A 22,755-nucleotide genomic window follows, 5' to 3' on the forward strand; every position below is an offset into this window, starting at 1 on the left:
TTTAACACCTCAACGTGTTTTTGTGTTTTTGTTTTCCGTAGCTGTTCTAGTTGTAATTGGTAATAATGATTAATCTCGGCAAACATATCAGCGACCGATTCAGTAGTTTTCTTATGCTGAAAATACCACTGCATGATATTCCTGTCTTGAAATAAAAACCAACTGGGTGATAACGTGCTTTTTATAGTAGATAAATTACCTAGATACCGGGGGGTAATTTCATGATACGATTTCGCATTCGTGTGCAAGTCCTCGGGTGGATTCTTAGGCCATCCTAGTATGGTTCTTATTGAACTGTTATAAATATCAACCATATACCCCGGTGTGCTTATTTCAATCGTCGACGATAACGTCGGTTCATGAACCGTAATAGCGATTTTTGATTCCTTTCCTGTGATCGATTTTATCCTGCGTTGAAATTCCTTATTGATTTGTTCTATTTGGTATGACCCAGTTGGTATTGTAACCTCATTCCAGTCTGGGGTCCCATCGGGCTTATTTGTCCATGCAAAAACCAGCGAGTTATTAGGTTGTTGTCCGTTAAATGCGTCCGCTCGGATATTAGGCCAACTGTGATATACTCGCAATTTTGCCAGCGCTATTTCCTTCACTGGAACCGGCGATGGGAAGTTTACACTGAATTCGGGTTTCGTTGATGTTATCGATATCATATTTGTTTGTACCGGAGTGGTATTCTCCGCGATCCGCTGAAGTAATTGAGACCCTTCGGGGTTCAGCGACATTATTATTATTCGTTGTCTTTAGTGTCTAATTTCAACAACCAGGTGGTTCCGGCTTCCAGTTGAAAATCCTCGATTTTTGACATCGCGGAGCTATACAACTGGACCATCGTGGAGAATTCAACATCGGATACGAACAAATTATCAATCGATAACGAGATCAACCCGGATAATTTCGAGTATGCGTCGGATACTATTTGATGTTTTACTGTATACTCGTTGAGTTTTTTCTGAAAACACGATGATATCTTCCTAGTGATTGCGTTGGCAACTCCAGCAACTGTTGTCATCGCGGAGATAGCGATTGGAACAGCGATCGGGGTTATCGTGGTCACCGTGGATAAAATAACACCGGCGCCAGCTACTATACCCGACACCGAGTACACGACCGCGTCGATGGCGGTTATTTTACGACGGTATTTTTTTATTTTTGCACGGTATTGTTCGGAAAGCGTTTTCAAATTCGCGGAGAATTCTTTTGCGGTATCGAATCGATATTGATGTGACGTCGGTGATACCTCTGATTCAATTTCCTTGGTGGTCATTTTTATTTTAAAAGAACTAGTGTTTTTAATTACTTAGATTCGCTACAAATTCCACATACCATGTAATGTCTGCCCTAAATATATTGCTATCAACGGCCTTAATCACAAACCGTTCAGTTGCGTCCTTGTCTATAATTGTTGATATTGTATTGTTAAACCCGGATGAACTCGACGATGATATACTAAACTGCATCGCCGAAATCAATGTCAATCGATAAATACCCTTAACAGTTGCGGTGATCTCTACTGTATTCTGTGTAGGAGTCCAATCGAATGATCCATGCTGAATTGTGTATACTGTGTTGATGATATTCTCATGAGGGATTTTTATTCTTTCGGATTGCCCTGTTTTCAATAGTGATTGTCTAAACGCTTCAACAATAATTTTGATTTTTTCTATTTCCTGTCTATACGCAGTGATATCATTTATAGTTATTGTGATTTCATCCGGTTTGATATTTTTTTTACCAAAGAATTTATCAACGGCGTTATCAATCTTGTTAACATTTTTTCGTAACAAGGATAAATTGGCTGACATCGCCGTAAACTCCAAAATAGCATTTCTTATTGTTTCAAGATTTGGTTCGGTTATCGTCGTGGTTCCAAAAAAACTATTGATAATGAATTGCATATTGGCGACAGATACTTGTACCCCCTCGAACTGAATTGCTTGTATGTTAAATTTATTATACAAATTTTTTAACGAATCCGACATGGTTATATAATTGTCGCCAAGTGTACTTATTTTTCCATTTATCGTCAAGATGGATTCACCCGGTTTGATTCGTCCGTCGCTGGTATACAGCGCGATAGTGTCCTCGGCGGCATCACGCTGTCGTATTAAAACGTCATTTAGTGACACATTACTGGATTTCAATTTACCCTGGCGGTCTTGAAATACAACTATTTCATCTGGGTCAACACTGGTTAAATTCAACGTATCAGCGATTTCATCCTCAATTAGTTTTTTTATGTCATCGGTGGCGGGCGTTTCCGTGGGCTTTTTCAGCGCCGAAACCGGTCGTCCCCAAATATCAATCATTATTATTGTAAATGTTATTCTCTAAAATCCGTTGAGCTTCTACGACTCCACTAGTGTATTCGTTTACAACCACATGAGGTGGTTTTCGCGATGATGAAATCGCCGCAAGTACGTTCAATACCTCACGGCCACATATCGGTGGGTCGCTTAATCGCTGTGTTGGCAGCGTGGAATAAAAAACCCGGGCTGAACACGCCCGGGCTGAACACTCCCGGATATACCGCATGAACTCTTTCGGCGGAGCTAACCCGTATGAATCAAAATAGACGATCGCACGCGGATCAATCGCGTATGCAACCCAATGAGTTCCCGCTCCGGAGGACCCATCGAGGTTAATTATGCCGGTTTCAATATTCCTTGGTGCCGCCGGTAATTGATCCCTCATAAAAACACCTCTGAAGTTTTTTATCGCTAGCGCGTTTGCGGCGTCTATTAAATCAAAATTAGACATGGGAGTCATTGACTCAGGAGTCATTGACTCCCGAGTTAATAAACGGTTCCCGGTAGTCTTAGACCCTTTCCCGAGTACCATGAATACGGGGTTCCCGGTAGTCTTAGACCCTTTCCGGCCACGGGTCGTTTTTTTTTGTAGCCTTTCCCGGTTGCCTTCTTCAATGCCATTCCCGCCGCGGTACCAACGGCTCCTAACGCCGCCGCCTTAGCCACTGCTGGGGCCGCCGCGGCAATCAATGCCGGAATCGCAGCTAACAGCGGAAATATCCCACCGGTCTTTTCCATGTTTTTAATTGCTGCGGCCGAGAAATCTATTTGAACACCCTTTTTATTCTTCATCGCATCATTGAAATGTTTTATTTGACGCGCCGTCAACGATATCTTATGATTACCACCTGCCATCTGCGACGGCTTCAGTGTTATTGTGGTTCCGCATTGTTTAGCCGACTTTGATCGTAATTTCTTGACTTGACCATCAGTCAACTCTACACTGACGACACTATACGACATTTTATTGTAAACGCGTTTTGTGCTTTCAATTACATGTTTTCCACTGGCGCATCAACGATTCTCATTCGTCCACCAACGCCTTCTAGCAGCATTGATTTATCGCTGAGAATGACAGCGACCGCTCTGTAATTAACACCAGCTGGGGCTATACGAGCTCGGAAGTGTATATCAACGACGGATTGTCTCGTTAAATCAAGATGTTCCAGCGAAAAATAATAAATCGGATACAGTTTTTTAAAATCAAGTTGTGATATTTGCAAACCAGTGTCGACGTTTTGATCACGACCCATATACGACAGCAATCGATGATATACACGTGCGATATGGTTGTCGCCGTAATTAAGCTGTATATCCTCGGATGGTTCCTGTTGTCCGTTTATTCTCAGCGAAACATCCCTGACTCCTAATTGATCAAATATCATATGGCTGTGTTCTTGACTACCCAATCGATCCCTATTCTGCAGCGCTATGAATATATGACGCGGGGCTGAAACACCCTGTTTTGATGCTAGGTGCCATGTAAACGTATCGGCGACGTTATCCTCTTTAGCATCAGTTGTTACCGCTAACCAACTCAACAGCGATTTCCCTCCCTGTTCCATAAATGCTAACAATTGTGCTTCCGTGGTAACTGATGGAGTCAGCACCGGCATCCACAATGCCATTTTAGTTAAAATGACTTTACCGGCAGCGACGCCAGCAGCACGCCATATTGCATTGTTATCATCGCCCCTTCGCGTCAGCGCGATTGTATGCTTAGCCCCATAGACAACCTTCCTAACATTTCTGCAGAATCCAAATATATGATGGAGTGGAATCGCGCATGAAAACTGTCGGCGTGGTCCTTGCAACATTCCTACTCGTGCTGCGAATCCTAGATTGTAATTATCGTTAAGACTTTTTGTAACAGTGAAATCAGCGTCCGGTTTTGCTCTGCGGTCTGGATTGGCTGCTTCAGCCTGATCAATTGCGGTATCTTTTTTCGCCAGCACGTTAACGTACTGAAGATGGTCAGCGTTATTGGTGGTGTCCTTCGAAAACATCATAGATGGGCCCGCCGATCTTGTATAATCATCCGAGTATCTCGCCAACCCAATTATCGTCGTTGCAACATCAACCTCGCGTTCTATTGATTCAATTTCTCGCCCGTCAATAAGATATCTGGCGCTCTCAAATAACGCCATGATACCGTTGTTGACGAAGCCAACTCGAACACGATGGTCATCTGCGTATGGTGCATTATCGGCGGCATTTGTCACGAGTTCTCCCTCGATTTCGATAAACGCTTCACACGGCAAAAAGTATTTACTGGTATCTTGGACCTGAAGTTCAATTCGCGATCGTAGGTCGGGTTGCGCTGCATAATAAGAATAATATTGATAATCGCGGACAGAATCATCCCTGCGCACTGGGGCGTCCATATCAAACGCGGGATCAGCGGTTCGCGCAAACATTCTATTATTTATCATGTTGATGTTTTCAATTGCGATTTTTTCGTCGTAAATTCTTTAAATTTAAACCACTCCCCGCTATCGCGTTCATGAGCGCGTTGGTTGCCGCATCGGCGGATGGCGAAGTCGCCAACGACTGAGTCGTCGCCAACGACTCTAATTTTTCTTCCACGGCGTTATTTATTACTTTACTGACATTTGCAGGCATCACTGTCGTTGATGGCATTACCGGTGGTTTCTGTTTTTTTCTCCTGGATTTCACCAACGACATTAGTTTGTCCCGCGCGGCTGAAAGCGCCTTTCCGGCAACATCTCCAATAGCACTAATACCCTTATCACGAATAACATCAATAGCCTTCATTCCTAATTGTTTGGCTAACGGCGCTACTTTTGGAGCCATTCTTGTAAATAACCCCGCAATGGTGCTACCGAGACCATCTCCATAGTACGCGCGGTAAACAGGCAATCGCGAGTTTACCACGTAGACGAGTACTGGTTTATCGTGATTGTAGTGTATGATCATCCTTATTAAAAACACCAGTTTTCCAATTAATCATCCACGAGTTCGTCTATGAGCGTTCGATATGCATTAATGTCCATAATACCGCCTGCAAATAAACGCTTGCAAATATCAGCGGCCTCATTGATTATTTCCGTAGAGTTATTTCCGGCTCGTTTTCCTCCGATTAGTACTTCCAGCCGTGATATATCACTGAGAACACTATTAGGACAGGTAACGCCATAGGATTCTTTACCAACAGAGTATCCTTTTCCTTTTTTTGGTGTTATAATCTTAACTTCCTTGTGGAATGCGTCGTAATCGGATTTACTATGATGTGGTAATGCATCTTTATGTTTACTTGCTAAATACACTATTCTTGCCCAGTCCTTTAACGACTTTATATTTTTCTCGTAACCGCTATTGATATGCTTCTTATCTCGTATGTTCTTAACAAAATTGTTGGCAGTAAAATTAATTAATTCTTCCCTGTTGCTGAAGTCTCTAATTTGATCTATTGTGCTCTTCTTGAGTACAATACGGGGTATATTCCCCTCTTTTTCTTCCGGTATTTTTTCTTCTGGTGTTTCTTCGGGTATTTCTTCTTCTGGTTCTTTCGCAGTAGCACCTAGTTCTTCTTCGTCGGCCATTGTAACATAAGGTTCTTGTGGTTCGGTTATAGCGAGTGGTGGTGGCCTCCGTGTTGTAGCAGCCGCTATTTTTGCAGGGAGTGTTTCTAAAGACCTTTTTGTTTGTTCGGTCTGAGTTGCTATCTTTTCAAGCGCACCAAGAACGGGTACAGTTACCGCCGTAACATCCTTAGTCGCTTTAGTTACCGGGGCAAAGAGTTGTTCGCTTCCAACAGTAAAATCGGTTTGCATTTGTTGTCGCGTTTGAAGTTTCTCTCTCACCCTGTCTCGTAACGGTATAAACTTTCTAAGCGCTGCTAGTCGCTCTCTGGCTAGCCGAGTAGTAAGTGATTCACCTACCATTATTGCAAATTACTCCGCAAATTTCTAATTTTCCGCCGAGTGTACCATCGGGAGCTCCACGGAGTTTTCGCCTATAATCCTTCTAATGTTTTTGATCTTACTAGAAATCTCCCGGCGTCGTTCATAAACACGTCCGAGTTTTTTTCGTATTATTTCAACGGCAGTAAATAGTCCAATGAATGCATTTGCGTCATTGTGGTACAAGTTTTCATTAATCGTATGTTGTAATCGTTTTATAAAAAAGTACTCGCGGGCCAGGGTAAAACGCCCCCGTTTCGACTGTTCGTTAATAATCTCATAATCGGATAATATTTTTTCACTGTCGAGACCATCAGATAATTCAATTCCTTGATTTTTTAATTTTGAAATCTCAGTTAATATATTATTGATGTCTTCGATATTCATTATTCTTATAAAACATCTTATTTCTAATATCAAAAATTTTAATAAAATTATTGGGGTCATTTTTGACCCCGTTTTTTGTATGGACAGTACAATGCCGTAGATCTCCACTCGAGTGTTGTGGCAGATTGCAGGCATACATGGACAGTACAATGCCGTAGATCTCCACTCGAGTGTTGTGGCAGATTACAGGCATATACATATACTTAATTAAGGACATTCACATCTTGGAACCCCAAAGCATACATCTCCGGGAGGGAGGCCTAGGGTGACAAACGTCATCGTAGACCGCCCAGAAGATATGCTTGGGGACATCACTACATGTACTTAATTAAGGATGAATATATTTACAATGAAATGATTGATGGATGATGGGACGGCACAAGACAGCACAAACATAAAACGGCGGGGCGGAACTCTACGGCCAATTCAACCAATCAAAAGCAACCCAATTAAATTAACCCGGTTGCATGATTGTGAACAAAAGACAACCACACGCCCGGGTCAAGAGCGTGGGTTAGTTTTGATTAGTTGAATTGGCTTTCGAAAGCCCCAGGCTTATAACGAGTCATCTTATATATAAAGTGACTAATACAGCGGCGTCAGTCACAAGGTGTGTGTTAATTTGAATTCCCTTGAATCGTTTGAATCCTTAAATACTTATTAATGGTGTTTCACGGCATTTAAATGAAACCAAATACTCAAATAAAACATTAAAAAAAAGAATACAGCTGTTAGATAATAGCGTGTATTTCATTAGTTTTCATCGTAAAATGATTAATTAATCGCAACATTAATTGGACTTCAAGGGACATAACTCTTGTCATGAGACGCTATCACAAAACGAGTTATCTCCCTTTGATGTTATATATGAAAATCGAATTCTGTGACCCGTCTTTTTTGAGATCGCTGTTTTAGTTATATTCTCCGCAACATCTAGAACTGATTTACTACAAATATCGAAGTATTTACCAGCCGCATTCATAGAGCGAAATATTTTTTCCTCGTGCGTTATTGTATCAAATGACTTTACGGGTTTTGCCTTTCTCATCCCTCCTGTTTTTCCAAATTTGGAATTTTGACTCGGTGTAACAGCTCTTAGATTACACAGTCTGTTATTTTGAGGACATCCATCAATGTGATCAATAACGAGACCGTCGTTGATCAGTCCGTTAAACGCTTCATACACCATCCTGTGAATAAGACAGATTTTTTTCCCAGCATTAAATCGCAAGTATCCGTGATTATTTACGGTACCAACCGGCTTCTTCAGTTTGCGGTTTCTAACAATGCCGTCGCGAGACGCCTCGTAACTGACGAACACAGGATGCGGCTGAAATTCTTGGTCCATTTGTATAATAATACTATTTGTCTAATTTATTATTTGGTTTAATTATGAATTTTTCAACGTAGTCTTGGGGGGTTTTGATGATGGAGTCAGCGGTGGGGTCAATGACGGCGTTTTTAATTCGCTTGTCATAATAGCGTTTTAGTTCCCTGTATCGCTTTCCGCCACAATTAATACACAACTGCGATTTTCCTCTTACACCGACGTGACAAACCAAGCACGGGAGGGGGCCAAGAGAACCATTACGAACGCTTTGTAAATGATATCCGCAGAATTCACCTCTACATGATTTATTGCACGGGGTTATCGACCCAATCATCAACCATTTGCAGTGATTCATTATACTATATTCTTTCATTTAAATACTTGTTTTAATTATATGGATGAGTTTGAGAGATTAGCAGTAATTAAGCCCTGGAAAAATATTAAATTCAATCTCGATAGAGTCCTCAAGGACACACCAAAAGCGTTAATAAACGATAAAACCCTGTTGAATAAAATACGCGATTGTATCAATGAATTCAAGCGTGATGGTGCATCTCATAGTTGGTCAACATTTCGAATTGATGGTGTTGTTGATGCTATCATGAACGACAACCGCGCAGCAACGATAATATCACAACTTGACGGTAAAAGATATTTCTTCAGAGTAAAATTCATTGTCCGGGTGAAATCAGGCGATTGGATCATACGTGATAAATTTGAACCGGTTCTCAGCGACAAGAAAACAGTCACTGTCAGCCGCGACTCCAAGCCGGGGTTGTTAACCGGAATTGACAGACCATACTATGAACGAGCGTATCCTGAAACAGCAGTTGTTTATGGAATATACCCGTTAAATAAGAAACCTGATATCGGAAAACTGAAACCGATGAAACAGTCAACGGGGATAAATTGTGTAGCAGAACGAATAATAGAGCATTTTACAAATGCATGTCGAGGAAACAAATTGACTGATTTACGACGTAGCAAAATCAACCAGTGGGAACTAACCGTAAAAGAGCGTGGAGCAACCATCAGCGACATAGCGAGATTAGAAACGTCGTTGAGATTTCCAATAACCGTTACAACGATAACCGGTGAAGTATTATACGAATCGAAGTATAAATCGAAGGGAGCCCCAATCAAAATTATTGATCATAACGAACACGCATGGACGCCCGCGATCACAATATTTCCACGAGATAGAACAGTAAAGTATATACCCGAAGAATTCCTGGGAGAACAATTCTCCAAGGACGGTTTTCTCGCGGAGAGGAAACTATTTGATGCTATCGCTTATTTGTGTAAAAACGACCCTGTATCAGTGTGGTTACTTCGCAGCGCTGAAAACGATGCGGATACCTTTGATCAGTTTGTAAGACCAAACGGCGAATTATATCGCACTGAAGCATTTCACAACAGGATGAAAAAAACCGCCATGGAATTTGAAGAGCATGATGAACAACTGCTAACAAATTGTTTTACGATTCCATCGGTTGTAGCTCATGTTGCAGCAAGGAAAAATGCGTGGAGACCAACGCGCAAGGAATTTCTACCGGATGTACAATCCAGTTGTTTGGAATACTATCACGGTGGACTATGGAACACTGAATACAACCGCGACGCTATGATTTCCGTTGATATGGTTGCCTGTTATCCAGCGAGTTTTCTCGGGTATGGATCCGCCGCTGAGTATTTCAAACGATTTGGACACCCCAGACATGAAATGACTCGTGTTGCTATTAATGGACCACTGCCTGATTTTGATTTAACCGGATTCGCTCGCATAGTATCATTTGAATTCGCGGCAGGACTTCATCGCTGTTGCTATATTTGGATCGGTAGACACATGACTGAAAAAAAGTGGCTGCCAATAGCGCTGCTACGGTATATGATTGATTGTAAAATGCTAGTTTCGTTGATTGTCAGTGACGCGATTATATCATACCGGGCACAGACTGAAGTCTGGTTACCAGAACCGGAGCGTCTAGATAGCATAATTGACGAGTCCAGAAAGCGCATTGATGCCGACGAGGAATATATCATCGAATGGTCCAGGAGGATATTTAACCAACGAAACCGCGAGGCAAAAGATCTCGGTAGAAGAATAATTGGTAAGTTTACACAAGGTGGAAAAAACTGCGATTACAAACGATATTGCTCACGGCTGATTATAGATGACGCAGAATATGATTTCGTAATCAAGGACGCAGTGGCAAAAAATAGATACGTGAACTGCAAAACAGCTTTCTTGTCCAATGGAACGAGGTTGGGTACAGTTGTTACCTACAGCGATGGAGACAGCCCGGCGTATCCACATTTGAGGGCGTCTATGCTGGGATATGCCGCTATCAATTTATTCTCGATGATAAATAGATTTCCCGATACCGCGGTTAGAGTAGCCGTTGATTCGTTTTATATAGACGTAGCGTATAAGGGAAACGTAGCCGAGTTTACTAGTCCGGACGAGAGTTGGGGTACATGGAGAATTAAAAATGAAATACGACGCGATTATTCCCCGTCAGCAAATGTCATCGTTGAGAACAATTACCTACGCGGTAATAATTTATCAGAATGGTCTAATGCACCACCGTGTTCTGATCCAATTTGTAGACATAAAACAGTTTATTTAAGCGGCTGTGGCGGGTCAGGAAAGACGACTCGGGCAATTGAATTATTTCGAACGCGGGCAAGTATAATCGTGCTTACACCGACCCATAGACTAGCGCGAGAGATAAAACAACGAAATGTTGACGCCGTTACTTATCACAGCTTTTTTCGATACAGCGGCGGTGAGTGGACTCCTGATCGAATGGGTGAAAAATTTATTCCCGACATTATCATCTGGGATGAGATATGTACTGTTTCGTTAGATACTTTACAAATGTTTCTTGAGTGGTTGCTGCTCGCGAATACAGCGGTAATCATGTGTGGGGACCATGGCCAACCACCACCATTTGTCGGCGAGGGTCCACATGATTGGTTAAGGGGTTTTGTGGACTATTATGAAGAAACCGATACTGATTACCGGGCACTTGATGAACAACTGCGCGAGGTTAAGAAATTAATCAGATTACAGCCGGATAGAATTCAATGTGAAATAATTCGCGAGGTGATTCCGGAAACGCCGTTAAATGAATTCTGGGAAACATGGAGACCAAACGATTTGATTGTAGCGAGTAGAAAGATAGTCAGAGACACACTTCAGCGGAAGTTGTTTACGTTTCATAAGGAAAAGTTTCCAACGCGCCCAGTGCCGTTATGTTATAGACCCGCGGACACACGGCGGCAGAACATTGAAGTTGAAATTCCAGGCCAGACAGAAAAACAAATTCTCGTGCTGAATGATATCGTGCTCGTTGATATCAGCGTCGTTGAGGACGCGCTACGTGCTGATAAATCCCCGTGGACGCTAGGATACGCAACAACAATACATTCCTCGCAGGGACTAACCATCACGGACACAATTGTTTGGATAGTTGATAATCGCATCGAATGGTCAAATCTAGTCTATCTTGCAGTGTCCAGAGTACGAAGGATAAATCAGCTTCGAAGAATTGTTATTGACGGAGCCGGTGACGGAGTCACTGACGAAGCCGGCGACAAAGTCACCATCGATGCAAGCGTCATTGATAGAAAACTCTCGGGTTACCGCCAACAGGATAAAAAAAAAACAGCGGCGTTTTGATATTGATGCCGAATTAATAATCTCGCTACGACAACAACAGAATAATCACTGCGCGAGTTGCAATTGTATAATGAGTTGGCGTTATTCGGATAAAGACACTCGCCAATTTACCGTGGATAGGATCGATAACAGTCTCGGTCATGTCAAAAACAATGTGAGGTTGACCTGTCTTGAGTGCAATAGACGCAACGGCGCTAGTTAAGACCACGTGGGGGTAATTGAGTATCGTTAGGTATCACTTGTAGTTGCTCGCGTGTAAATCCGCGCTGAGGAGCAGTTGAATCCAGTCTGTAGATCGGTGGTCTACCAGTTGATCGTGTTATCGTTGATATGTTATGTGTGGTAACACTCCAAATAGGATCGGTAGCCCTTTTTTTACCGCCTTCAAGCTCTCCTGGTTCATATAGATATCTAACAGTGACATCGCCAAGAATCGGCTTAGAAACGCTATTTATTTTTAATTTTCCGGGTATATACTCGTATTTAATCGCGTCGCTGGGCTTCATGTTGATTACTCGGGTAATCTCGTTATTTAACGCTGCAATTACACCTGGCAACCTTTTAACCCATTCACGAGATCGTTTTTCTTGGATGAATTCCTTCGCGTATTGATATCCAAATAACCGTTCAGCGAGAGTCCGATTGAATCGTTCAACAATTGCCTGATCACGATGTAGCGCAGTATGACCTCGTCGTATCGCGACGCTATGATGTTTCAGCGTTGATAAAACAGCGCCGCGAAATTCACTACCGGGATCAACTTGTAATAGATTTGGCCAGCGCAGAGGGCCTCTTCGATAAATTCTTTCAAACGCAGCGGCTACTTCAGTTGCCGACTTTGTTTTTAACGGCTCCGCTTGTTTGTATCGACTCGCAACATCAACTACGGTTAGCGCGTATTTGTAACCGTTGTCATGCGGCAGAAATAGTATATCAGCCTGATGAACTTCATTAGGTACGCTGACATCAAAGCGCGAGAAGTTGATTTGTTTAGGCGGTGGTAGATAGATTTGCCATATAGCCTGTTTGGATAACCAATTAGCCGCAGTGGTCTTTGTTACCTTTGCAGCGCTTGCAAGCTTACCAATTGCGGCCTTCCCCTTCCAGTATCCTCTCGGGGAATAATAGATGGAATCCATGTTGTTATTATAAACGTTAGCGTTTTCAATTACCAGCGCGAGAAGCTCCGCTTCCAATCATTAATTTACCTTTCATAGCCGATTTTACCAACCATGAAGCCAATTTTTCTTTGACGGATTTATCAGGAATAGCATTTAACGCGTGAATTAATTTTACGTCCGCGATATGACGCTGTTGCAGATCGCTACTTTTGTAAGCAACATCATGAGCATGACACGCCTTATCGATAGCGTTTATTGGATACTCACCGGGTTTGGGCTGATTTTGATCATCGAGTCTAATATCTAATCGTGTTCCGGGGCCACAGTAGTTATATCCTGGGAGGTGTTTTTCTCCTGGATACTTTGCCCACGGTGTTCCGGGGAGTTTTGACAATTTGGCTGCGATGTCACCTCCTCGCTTTTTTTTAAAACATCTCCGGGTCTAATAGAAATAAATCTAAATTTCTTTGTACCGCATTGTACACACTTACCAGTAAGCGCCGATCTGTTATTTCTTGTCGTAACGGTTGTCATATCATTTGTACCAGTACGTACTCTACACTTCACACAATATAGATCCATAATTTATGTATAGAGATATGAATATAATTGATTTTTCGGCGACTAAAACAAGAGAACCAGTTAAGCATGTTGCAGCGTTACCAAACTCGATCCGGATGATTATCATCGGACCATCTGGATCCGGCAAGACGCAATTGTTACTTAATTTAATAATGAGATGGATGAAGTGGGATAAGTTGTATTTGGTTGCTCCTAGCGTAGATGATCAACGATGCTACGAGGTGTTGAAAGATTTCAACGAGAATGCATCAGCGATCGCTAAAAAAAATGTTATTGAGTTTATTACGGATATCAATGATGCACCGGGTATTGATGATATTGATGGCGACGTTAACAATCTAGTCGTGTACGATGATGTTATGTTAGACAATCAAAAAAACCCAGCTAGGATATTTTCCAGAGGCGGGCATAAAAACACTGACGTGATATATGTCACTCAACGATACACTCAGATTCCAAAAGTAATTAGAGACAACTGTAATATTCTTGCTGTGTTCAACGGCGTTGATACACACACGCTACGAAATATTTGGCAGACATGGTGCGGCGGTGACATGGACTTTAATGTTTTTCGAAACTTTTTTAGTCATGTTCAGTCGACCCCACATGGATTCGTAACGATAAATTTACATGATCCTCGGACACGATATCGTATCGGACTTGACCAAATATTCGGTTAGTTGTAAATAATTTTCATTGTAAATAACCACTTAGCAGCAGAGGGGGCAATGACATCGACGCGGTCGTCGATGTGCTTACCGGACGCTGACGACGCTGGGGATCGACGCGCAGAAGGTATTAATTAAACCAAATGACGACGCGACGATCCCCCAACGACGTCGTCGTTTTTTTTTTACCAGGCGCTGACGACACTAGATCGTTGAGTGCAGAAAGTAATAATTAAGCAAAATAACGATTGGACAAAATGTCCGATTCGCCCCCTCTGCTGCTTGTGGTGATACATATTCGGACCAGATCCAAATTTCCGAGAAAAATGAGCGTATGTGAATGTGATATATATATATATATATATATATATATATATATATATATATATATATATATATATATATATATTCCTTTGTAGACTGCTAATTATTCTACAATTTTCGGAAGCGCGCTTGTTTCCTGTCTGAACTTTGCGTAATTTTTCAAGTTCATTAAATATTTATTTTCTCGTTTGTTGAGAAGTGTCTTATGCTTACTCTCCCTCTCGGATAAATATCTTGTCCGGGTGTTATGCATCCACTCAAAGTTGCCGTGCCTATTATATCAATAGTGTAGCTATAACTGTATGAACACTTCCTATTTGTAGCAATAACCTCTCTAACGTCAGCACGATGTTTACACAGTATCAGCTATATTTAATTGCATCATCCCACTTTCGTTACAGGTTTTTGATGACAACTTATAAAACAATGAAAATACATATAGCAAATTCATGTACTATAAGTTTCTGGTCGGGGGTGGGCTAGCTAAAATCTTCTTTTCTTTCATCTCGAAATAATTATTTTATTTCTTCAAATAATGTCATGGATATAATATAGTGTTATTTTACTCTAAATCAGAGCAATTTATTTTTCCAGCTATTGACAGACGCGAATTAAACAAGACATAAAGTGTCAGGCACCTGCTTAAGAACAATGAATATAATTGCGATATACCGTGCTACATATCGAGAACACTGAATATAATTGCGATATACCGTGGTACATATCGAGAAAACTGAATATAATTGCGATACACCGTGGTACATATCGAGAAAACTGAATATAATTGCGATATACCGTGGTACATATCGAGGTACGTTGAGAAATACCGCGATACAAAATTTTCGATCGGGTTAATTAATCATAAAAAAGTATAAAAGAGATGATTGTTACGTTTCTAGGTCTTAAATTATGTAAAAGAAAATGAAGCCTACAATTTATGCAAAGTCAACAAGCAAAATTTATTTCTCTACAATACAAACTTAAAATTTAAGATACTTACAGAGTGGAGAATTACATTACAAATAATCCTAATGTTTTATCACAAGTGAAAAGAAAGAAAAAGAATGTTCCAATGAGTTCCAAGTCGATGGCAGGACGTCAAAGCAATTAACTCTTAGTTGTCACTCGGGATTTCTATGGTAAAAATCAAGATCACACACACACACACACACACACACACACACCAAACATAGCGGAAAATGTTATGCCTTGGTCCTACATGAGTATGCTTGGTAGCATAGATCGAATATTATATATTGGGAGAGAATATTATGGTAACACTAAATAAAATGTGTTCGTAGAATTCGATTGCCCGCAACCTCTCTGCATAACAATGAAGCTAAACACGCATCATAATCTGAAACATGAAAAATTTACCCAAGAATGACGGACGCATGGTCGGATGGACAAGAGCAACTAGGATGGTCAATAGTAACTTCAGGCGCCCATTCCATATTCGTGAATATTATCTGGGCATCAGAAAATATATTGTAACAGTTCTAATTGTAATGACTTTGTACTCGAGACTGAACCTGCATAGGCCTATAAGAACTGATGCTATGATAACTATTTGATTAGCGGATCATGGTGACCTGAATTTTATTCTGGTTCCTAGTATTAACAAATGTTGAGCTTAATACCCGCAATATCATTTTTCACAAATTTATTTATATGTGGAATATCTCCAGAAATCTTGGTGGAATGCTCATTAATTAATTTGGATGCATTTCTAGATAGGGCAGATTACAAGGGAGAGAAGGACATTAAATAAAAAATGCTATTTGTTTAATGATTAGCTGGATATTATCTATATTGGTACCTCTTACTATGTTAAACTGTTTTACTAAAAATATATGCAAGGTCCGAGTAAGTAACTTTATAGCTTAATTTATCTAATGAAAATAAAAAAGTTCTTTATGAACAATATTCTTATGTTTGTATTCATCTATCACACATACATACATATGCAAGTACTTACCTGTGACTGACTTGAATGATAACCGGTTCTGACAAGATGGAGTGATAAAAAGATCTGATTCAACAGGTCACCTAGTATGACATGATTGTGTAGTCAACTAGACTCTCTTACGGATTATCAAAAATAACATGAGTGTGGAGTTAAAAATACCCACTTACGTATACATCAAGTTATGTATGCTAGTTCACATGCTTACAGTTCCTAAAAGGGACAACATATGCATGCACAAGATACAATGGTCGACCAGGTTGAAATTTATAGCAAATTTTATATATTGATGACCGTCCCGCTTATTATAAAAACAAATCCTGTCTCTAAATGAGCCATCACTAATATGAAATAAGCTATATCATAAAGTACTAAATAGAAAAGATTTAACCTACTTGAGACCGAAAACACTATAAATGGCCGCTATTGTCATCAACCGAGTGGTTTTTGTGAAGTAAAAAACCAAACCCTTCCAGGAAAAAAGAACTTTTATAGCACTGAGACACTTTTATCAAAAATAAAATGTTTTCTTTTTAAATATTCTATACATAATGTCAACATTTTCACCAAAACAATTATCAGTTTTGTTATAAATAATGTTTATCCTGGACGAACATTAATAACTATTTTCATGAAGATTTACGTATAATTTCTTTTTTACAAATCTACATCGATATGAAAATGGCACTTTTCCGTAAAGTAGCATTCTTCACGAACATATTTACTATCGACTTATTTTGTATAATGAAATCATTTTTAATGTTACTAAACTGGCACTTTTTAAACCCAGAAAGTAATTGTTTGCAAAAGTTAGAAGTACCATATTCATGAAAAATGTTATTTTCACGAAACAATTGTGCCTTTATACATCTATACACTATTTTAGCAAAGATTCTTACAACATTATCATGTTTCTTAAGAGAGTTTTTCATGAAGAAAGAGACTTTCCTCAAAAAGATCACCTTTTTCTTCTGGAAAAACAATATTAATACGCATGCATTTAATTAAAAGTTGAATTAATGCAGAATTGCACAATAACTTTTTCAGGATCTATTTCTCATACAAACAGATGTAAACATTAAGCAATACAAGATAAAATAGAAAAGGTACAAAATATAACATTCTTAAAACACTCGCTCAAAATTTGTTTACAAACCGTTTTTGCACAAAATATCCAAGCTTTATATGGGAGTACATTATCTTAAAGGTTCTCAGTTGAGTTCTAATAAAAAAGTCCAAGAATGGAAGTCGACACACTTGACAAATATTTGTTCCACTGTCAGCGGGTTTGCACTCTGACCGAGGTTCAACCTTCAGGGTGTGTACAGGAAAAGGTATGCGTGTCCGATATGCAACCGGCACAATGCTACCTCATCGCATCCACTTGTTCCATTATCCAATAATTTTTTTGACGTTCGGAAGCTTATTTGTGTACCTTTCATTCCAAATACTTGGCTAGGTATAAAAAACATTTTAATTAATATAATATATCAGGTCAGTGTATGGAATCTTTCATTCGGAAACGAGTGATGACATTACAGCTTTGACTGTTTATGTAATATATGAGTTATTAATTGATTCTCAGATTCAGATTTTGCTAGATTTTCGGAGTGGAATGGGAAAACGAAAAGATACAGAACTTGTCTTTTTGAGAGGTATCAAAACAGTTCAAAGATCTGATTAAGAATTTAATGTCTACAGTAAAACTGGTAACCAGCTGAGATGGCACCATGAACTCACGCAACGGCAGCTCCAGTCTTGTCGCCATCTTGCGAACAGTCTGTTTACATGGAGTTAGGGCACCGATAGGATAATGAATTGTCTCTGAAATCTTTTTGAATTGGCAAAGTTCAAATATGTTTTTGGATAGTTTATAACTAAGGCAGTGATTTTGGAATATAATTCTACAGCATTTTCAACACTGAATTTCGCGTGTTTAAGTGAGGACGAATTTGTATTAAAAAGGATTATTAGATTGTTTGGTAGTACTACAAACATGTCAAAGAGGCTTTGAACCATAAAGTATAATTCTTGCTAATTTAAATGGCCAAAAGGCCAGATCTGAACATAATAAGTATAATCTATATAATTCATGGCATAATTACAGGATGATTTTTACTATTAACCTGGATCTGGCGATGTGTAAGATTTTTTTCACCAATAATAACAGTTCATGTGGATTAATACCCAAATACAAAGACAAAGCATACTGAGAACTTTTTTATATACAACACTTGCTTTAACTAGTCTACATGTCCAATCTTTGCTGAATTAGCATACAAAACCACAAATTCTACAATGAGTATTACACCACTCTCATATTCTTCTCTTCAAATTCATAAAGTGCTTTTGCGTTGTCCTTTTCTAACCTGATATATTTTTGATATTAATAACTATTGATCTGCTCTAACATTTTTCAGTCATATAACATCCATGAGCCACATCAATAAAGCTTATTTCGCTTAACACCTGGAACAATATTCTTTACAAGTAGAAACTGGTATGCTACCAAAATGCATTATTACTTTAATAACTTTGTGAAGCACATTTTCCAATTTTAGAATCCAGTAAATTTTCTTGGAACTGCCGTATACACTTACTATAAATAGAAAATAAGGAAAGCACATGCAGAGTCTAGGATGGATAAATGTATCCGTATGCTATACTTACACAGAAGCCTGCTTTTTTTTTAAATATTCTGAAATGTATATGATGAGTGGGACTATAGAAATGATGATAAAAATGAAACTACTCTTTGTATTGATTTAATTTTATTTTTAAATGTGCCACAAAAGCACAATCCATATACAAGCAAGCGTAAGACTTATTTAGATGAAAAATGAAATTGCTAAAAGCGTACGTGTTCGCTTGTATGATACAAGTATACTTTAGTGCCAGTTTGGTTTATCTGATATAAAGTTCATTTGCTTCCACAAAGAGCATTTCCAAAGGGAAGTTCTCAATGTACACACACGAAACTAAAAACCCTGATTATGCATATTGGATCAAGCATCTGTAGGCATGATTTAGAAACAATCCAGAGTTTTTGACCTTACTCAAGACCTATAAACCCCTAAACAAGACCTTCCCATCCATTACTCAGTTTGTGTTGTGATCACCCATATTAAATGCAGTGATTTTCGACATAAGCCCTCAAAGAACCAAATACGAAGGAAAGTCAGTTTAATGTTGAATTTTTTAAATTTAAAATTGGTCTATACAATAGGTATAAGATATCAGTGAAGACGCAGTTTCACGTGTTTACTCATTTTGTAAGTCGTGTATAAACTAAGGTATTAGTTCAAGTCATGGCTGCTGTCTAAACATGCCGCAGACTAGAGTTAATCTCTTACGTAAGGTTACCGTGACCAGAGAGAAGATCCGGCATCTTGATTCGGTACAGGTGTTAGATCGAGCGACTTCTCACCTATGTGTTACAAGATCAGAGGAGCGAGGGACCGGGGCTTGTTCTAAATCCGTCCCCATGTGGACATACAGCGAGAAGGACATTGTCCGCTAAGTTTGATTGGATCGAATCAAAGCGACATCCAATCGGAATTGAGACGGAGAGTGTGATAACAATTTCGATCCGAATTATAACTTTTAACTAGCAAGCGAAAATTTAGTTCTCCTGGGAGCAAATATGATTACTCCGAGAAAGCCACTCGTAACTGCGCGGAAAAAACGTAGATAGGAGATTATAAAGAAAGAGAAAGCTTGTAAAGGAAGCTTATTGGGTGCAGAACTTCCGGTTCATTGAGTCCCGAGTCTCTAAGAAGGGAGATGGAAGAACGCAGAGCAGTCGGAGTCGACAAGTCTAGTCGGTATAGAGTCGAGGAGGAGGAGGAAAAGGAGTCGAGGAGGAGAAAGTGGAAAAGGAGGAAAAGTATAGAGAAGTCGAGAAAGAGAAGGCATTTGGAGAAAGTCGAGAGGAAGAGGAGAAGGAATTGGAGGAATAGGAGAAAAGAATACACAGATGAGTAGAATATGAGGACAGGTGGAAAGCTATCTCACACTACAAATCAAATAATGTAATAGGCTATCAGGGAAGGAGATTACTTGGGAAATTTTAATCATTTGATTATTGAACTGCCATTTAATTGTTATTTGTCGAGTTTCACATTTTTGTATATTCAGTCATTTAACCGTCGGCATTGCTGACTGGGGGCTGGGTGCTTTACATCTATCTTTCACTGATTTAACTTCCAACCAAAATCAAGCCTGGGTGGAACTTCTATAATAATTTTTAAAAAATATTGGAAGCATGTCACCCCACACTTACCACAGTAACGGCATAACAACCCAACACGCTACATACATATTATTTTCGACATTGTTCACATTTCATCTAAAAACAAATTAAAATATTTAAATATTTTATACTACTGAATATCAAAGAAAATTAAGGACATACAGCATGGAAATATGCAAAGAGTGTGTGACTTTCTTTCTTGTCTCTGGTTTTGCATGTTTTGATTGTTTCTTAACGTCTTATTTCTTTTCCAGCTGTTTCACCATCTTTCATTTCTGCGTTTTCTTTGTTTTATTCGCTGTTATTTTCTCGTATTTTTTCTGTTCTTGTACTTATTTGTTCGTTAGATTGTGTACTCTCTTGCTCCTGATTGATGTTTGTGATGCATAAGTTCCCTTTAACGAGTTATTCATTTCGCGAATGTTGCATATCTTGGGTTTCTTTAATTAAATGATAATGGTCAGTTCTTTTACTTTCTTGTCCTTCTAAGGATGTTCCTCTTGTCTTCCTTTTCTCTTTTCTACTCTTCCTATTTGCTTCCTCATTATCTGATTCATTGTTAATATATTTAGTTGTTCTCGTTTGCATTTTCGTGGACTGTCACTACTTCCACCCCATTTTTTGCACTTCCTGTGGTATATACAACCTGATACAATGTCTGTAAAGACATCCATGTATAAATAAGGATTGTTGGAGGTTGATGGATTGCTCTTTCTCCATGGTGATTATTGAAGCACCTGCTTATGTTGCTGGATGTATGTTGTATGTTGCCATTTCTTGCTTCTTTAAATAAGCTACCAAATCTGTTTTGAATCTTTAATGCATGACCTCTGTAGGAATCTCAGCTGGTATTTTTGTTTAGTATACTTCAGTATATTTCACTGTGATTGGTCTTTCTGGTATCATTGCCCAAATTACTTTTAAGAATTTCCTCTGATAGTTAGTGCATCTGTTTGTAGGAGTGATGTTTCTCCTTTTCCATGTTGAATCAGCATCCCTGGCCCACCATGTGATATTGTTTGAATGTCTTTTATGTACATATGTCCTATTAAAAATGTCAAGTATTTTTTTAACCTTTGAGTTTCATGTCTCCTTGTCAGCACCAGAACTTTCCACATTTCTGTCATTGAAGAGAGAACAGGTTCTTTTTATGCAAAATAATGTCTCTGCATAATGCAGAAAAGTAATTACAAATGGTTGATTTTGGAATGGTATGCAGTTTCAGCTTAGAATTGTAATTTTATGGCAAGAATAATAAAATAAAAATTATGATCGTAATTAGTATATGTCTGTTGAATTAAATATTATCTTATTGTTTACAGTTAGTAAAATAGCTCCAGAATAATAATGTATCACATTATTAATCCAAATCAAACGTTGATGCTTTTCGGGGTTTCATGGGTTTAGGATGTATTTGGCAGCCAGTGACAGGCACTGCTATGAGGAAACTATCTAAATCTGACAATTGAACTCAAGACACAAAAATTAAAAAATCGAAACTGTACAATGAGTCTTTTTGATATCTAAACAAAATAAAAATTATATCTTAATTGCCAAAATCAGACAGTTTTACATTTATTGCTAATATAGTCACAAAAGCGTTTTGCTTCTTGAGTCTAACTTCAAGTTTTGTGATCTACTTGGTTAATGACTGGGGCCTCTAATTCTAGATGGCTTTTAACCCATGGGGTTATGTTGCCTCTGATACAGACGATTTAGGATTCATGGTGCCTGGAGCCTCTAATTTAAAATGAAATGCGCCATTTTCAAATATTTGATGTCAAAGTTTGCAATGTTGGGTTGTATAGGGAAGGTTTTTTACTGCTTAATTTCTGTTGGGACGTAGAATGACTGCTCTTGAAATTGAACATGTGTGAAAAGCATATTAGAAATCTAAAGTTGAAGCGTACTGGATTTGAGAGGCAGTTGCAAACTTGGGATGTTCATTTAAGAATTTTTAAACTTCAAACATAAAATGTTTTAATTTAGTCTATTAAAACGGTACAGCCAACAGTAGGTAGCCTCCGTCTAATATTGGTAGCCATGTTCTTTCTGTGCATGAATTGCTGTGATGGTCAGCACTACATTTCCATGTACAGTATGTAACAAGATAACCGGGTAGGACTTTGGATTTATAACAGAACACTTTTGATGGTGATACAAATAAAATGTTTAATGATGAATGACTTG

The sequence above is a fragment of the Sinohyriopsis cumingii genome, chromosome 1, assembly GCF_028554795.1.
Source record: "Sinohyriopsis cumingii isolate HCF-2022 chromosome 1, ASM2855479v2, whole genome shotgun sequence".
Lineage (NCBI taxonomy): Eukaryota > Metazoa > Mollusca > Bivalvia > Unionida > Unionidae > Sinohyriopsis > Sinohyriopsis cumingii.